Source organism: Octopus bimaculoides, chromosome 11, assembly GCF_001194135.2.
Source record: "Octopus bimaculoides isolate UCB-OBI-ISO-001 chromosome 11, ASM119413v2, whole genome shotgun sequence".
Classification (NCBI taxonomy): domain Eukaryota; kingdom Metazoa; phylum Mollusca; class Cephalopoda; order Octopoda; family Octopodidae; genus Octopus; species Octopus bimaculoides.
This window is the reverse complement of record NC_068991.1, coordinates 46679229-46683344: the sequence shown is the minus strand read 5'-3', so window position 1 is coordinate 46683344 and position 4116 is coordinate 46679229.

Below are 4116 nucleotides of genomic sequence, written 5' to 3'. Positions count from 1 at the left end.
ATATATATATACATACATATATATATATATATATATATATATTTTATTTCTTCTTTTACTTGTTTCAGCCATTTGACTACGGCCATACATGCTGGAGCAACACCTGTAGTCAAACATATCGACCCCAGGACTTATGCTAGTACTTATTCTGTCGGTTTCGTTTCCCGAACCGCTAAGTTAGAGGGACGTAAACACACCAACATCGGTTGTCAGGCGATGTTGGGAGGACAAACACAGACACACAAACATATACACAACATCCATACATACCTACATACATACATACATAAATACACACATACACACATACATACATACACTTGCCCAATATGCTACCCTGAACCATGAGGTTGATAAGCAAGCTACTTACCACATATATTTTATATTAATATATATGTGTGTGTGTGTGTATGCGTATTGTCTTTGTGTCTGTTTTTCCCCACCTCACCACTTGACAATATGCTACCCAGAACCATGATTTTTAAGGGAAGCATTGCTTCTCTTGCTTCCATGGACTGTATACATATGATATATATATATATATATATATATATCATATCATATCATATGTATACAGTCCATGGAAGCAAGAGAAGCAATGCTTCCCTTAAGAATAACTCTTTTACACTTTTACTTGTTTCAGTCATTTGACTGAAGCCATGTTGGAACACTGCCTTCAGTCAAGCAAATCGACTCCAAACGTAAAGGTGGACGAAATGCCGGTACGTATTTTGTCTGAGGTGTTTAAGATTCTGCCAAGTCGCCGCTTCAGTTTAGAAAAAAATATTGGTTTCAAATCTAGCAAGTTCGGAGGAGGGTGAAGTTGATTACATTGACCCCGGTGTTCAACTGGTACCTATTTTATTGACCCACGAACAGATGAAAGGCAATGTCGACCTCAATGGAATTTAAACTCAGAACACAAGGACAGACGAAATGTCACGAAGCATTTTATCCGGCGTGCTAAGGATTTTGCCAGCTCGCTACTTTATAAATCTCCCTAAAATTACTTTGCAGAGGTTGAAACTCTAAGTAATTACTATACATTATGACCAGTTCCCGAAACTTCCTCCCAATTAAATTAAGTTAATTTAGCGCTTTATTCAAAGCATTATCATAAGTTGGTCTTAAACGTCTATTCTCGTTGTTAGATATTTTTAGTTAGCCCGTATCTAATACAATCTGAGTAATATAAAGCTTTCCTTTCGTAAGTTGCAAGTTACTCTGGTGGTTGAAAAATAAACAAAAAGACATGGGAACATATATCGGAAATGATGCATGGACGCCAGGGGAATATGTCTCTGTAGCACATATGATATACAAGACAGACAAAGGGTTAAGTCGAGAACAAGCTCGGGCGACGGGCTTTATGTTATGCTAAGTTTATAAACGGTAGATGTTGTTCTCTGTATCGTATTGTAATTTGTACATTGTGTCAAACATTTATCAACAAGGCAGGAATAAAAGATAACATCTCCCTACACACACATACACACAACGTCCTCATCATTGGCCTGGGTCTTTGCACAATAACATAGGTAATTGATACTACGGATTAATTTCTCTTTATTTATCAAATATCACCACCACCACCACCACCACCGCCGCCAACGCCGCTGCTGCTGCTACTACTACTACTACTACTACTACTACTACTACTACTACTACTACTACTACTACTACTACTACAGCTCCTGCTGCTGTCGTTGTTGCGCTGATGCCGCTGCCGACAAAGCGAGTCGTCAATATACATCTAAGCTATGATATCAATATCAAAACAATTATGATATCGCTCCTTTATAATAACACTTGAGTTATCATTACAGGGTATTTGTATAGAAAAGCAGGGATTCTTGGACAGACAGTGCAGTGTCTTTTGATGTAAGTGTTTTATGGGCACCAAATTTCTGTTTCGTGTTCAAATCAGACTCAACCGGATTCAAATATCGTCATATGTTATAAGGAATGACTACAATAAAAATCAAATACACCCCCACCACACACATATATACACACACAAACACATCTACATATATTCATGCATACATACATGCGTGCATACATACATGCATACATGCATGCATAATACATACATGCATACATACATACATACATACATACATACGTACATATATAGTAAATATATGTATATATATATATATATAGTATATATAAATCACAGTATGTGTGTATAATTTCCACAATTCTCAACCGATTTTCACCAAACTTTATACACACATTATTTATGTCCCAAGGATGGTCATGCACTAAACATTTTGCTCAGAGCTCCCATGTAAATGGACATAGTTTTTTGTTAGTTTATGTGCTGGCTATTTGGGAAGACAGAATAAATGGGCTTTCGTTAGCTTATCTCTCCGAAAAAAAAAAAAAAAGATCCCTTTGCTGTTGAAAAAAATAAACTCGCAGTGTAAACATAACAGACCAGATATTGTTGTTAGGGACAAGGAAGAAAAAGTTTGTACTGTCGTAGAAGTCAGCTGTCGAGATGATGTGAATATCTCTTCGAAAGTTAAAGAGAAAGGAAATAACAATGGACAACTGCTTTGAAGCCACCAGTTTCTATATCCAGATTATAAATTCACATTTATACCAATAATAATCGACGCACTTAATTTTGTGAGTAAATGCCTAAGTGACAATACGGATGAGCTTGGATTCTCAGAAAAAGAAATCAACCACATTATAAATATAATCTATAAGCGGAAAGGTAACTCAATGCAAATCTTCTCCCAAGTTTAAAATGTGACATTGCGCTTGTTATCTACTTTCCAACGATGCAGGTTTATGCCTTTGTTAGAAACCAGCTCCTTCCTCAAGGGAAGAATTTAAATATTTAAAAATAGAAGAGAGCATTCATTCATTCATTCATTCATTCATACATACATACATACATACGTCCGACTGTTTCTCTATTGACAAGAAATACAGAAGTGAAACTGATTGATAACATACATACATACATACATACATACATGAGGCATGTTGTGGTGGCGAGAACTATCTGGAACAAGACAACAAAAAGGCGAATTTGTCTATATTGGGACCAATGAGCTAAATGAATATTGGAGGAACTTATTAAAATATTTAAACAGCGACCAAGTTGAAATACAACCGACTAGATATTGTTGTGTGGTACCACATAGAAAAGATATGTTCTGTTGTGGAAATCAGCTGCCATTTAGACACCAATATGGTTAAAAAATACAAGAGAAAGAGGACATCTATGGGCCATTGATAAGGAGTTTGCAAATCCAGTATCCCAGATACATTTTCAGTTTCATACCTATTATAATTGGAGCAACAAGATACATACCCCTCCCCCCGTCTGGAGCAAAGTATGGATGAATTTTGGAGATTGGGGAGGGAACGCAAATCCTTAATTCACACACTACAAATGATCACAATATCTGGGCCTGTAAAAATCTGCAAGATCTTAAGATTTAAAGGATGATGGTTTAAAACAAGATACTTCACTACCTTCCTACTAAGTAGGTGGCCGGTCAAAATTTATAATCGATTAAAAAAGAGAGAGAACATGCATGCATGCATACATACATACATGCATACAAGTGTCTGAATGAGAGACAAAGCAATGTGAAGGCACAAAAATCAGAGACGCTTACAGAGACATATTACCATAAGTAAACATACACGCAACCATTTAAGCAAATACAAATATATATCAGGAGATAAACAATTAGTTTTAAATCTCTGAGCGAGAAATAAGTAGTAACAGTACTACAGGGTAAAGTCTGTTAGCCAATATAAAGTGGCAGTCCTGGTTAGGACGACGTCACTACCTTTTTTTAGCCCCAGGAAAACGTGTGTGTGTGCGTGTGTATATATATATATATATATATATATATACACTCTTACTCTTTACTTGTTTCAGTCAGTTGACTGTGGCCATGCTGGAGCACCGCCTTTTAGTCGAGCAAATCGACCCCAGGACTTATTCTTTGTAAGCCTAGTACTTATTCTATCGGTCTATTTTTGCCGAACCGCTAGGTGACGGGGACATAAACACACCAGCATCAGTTGTCAAGCAATGCTAGGGGGGACAAACACAGACACACAAACACACACACATATACA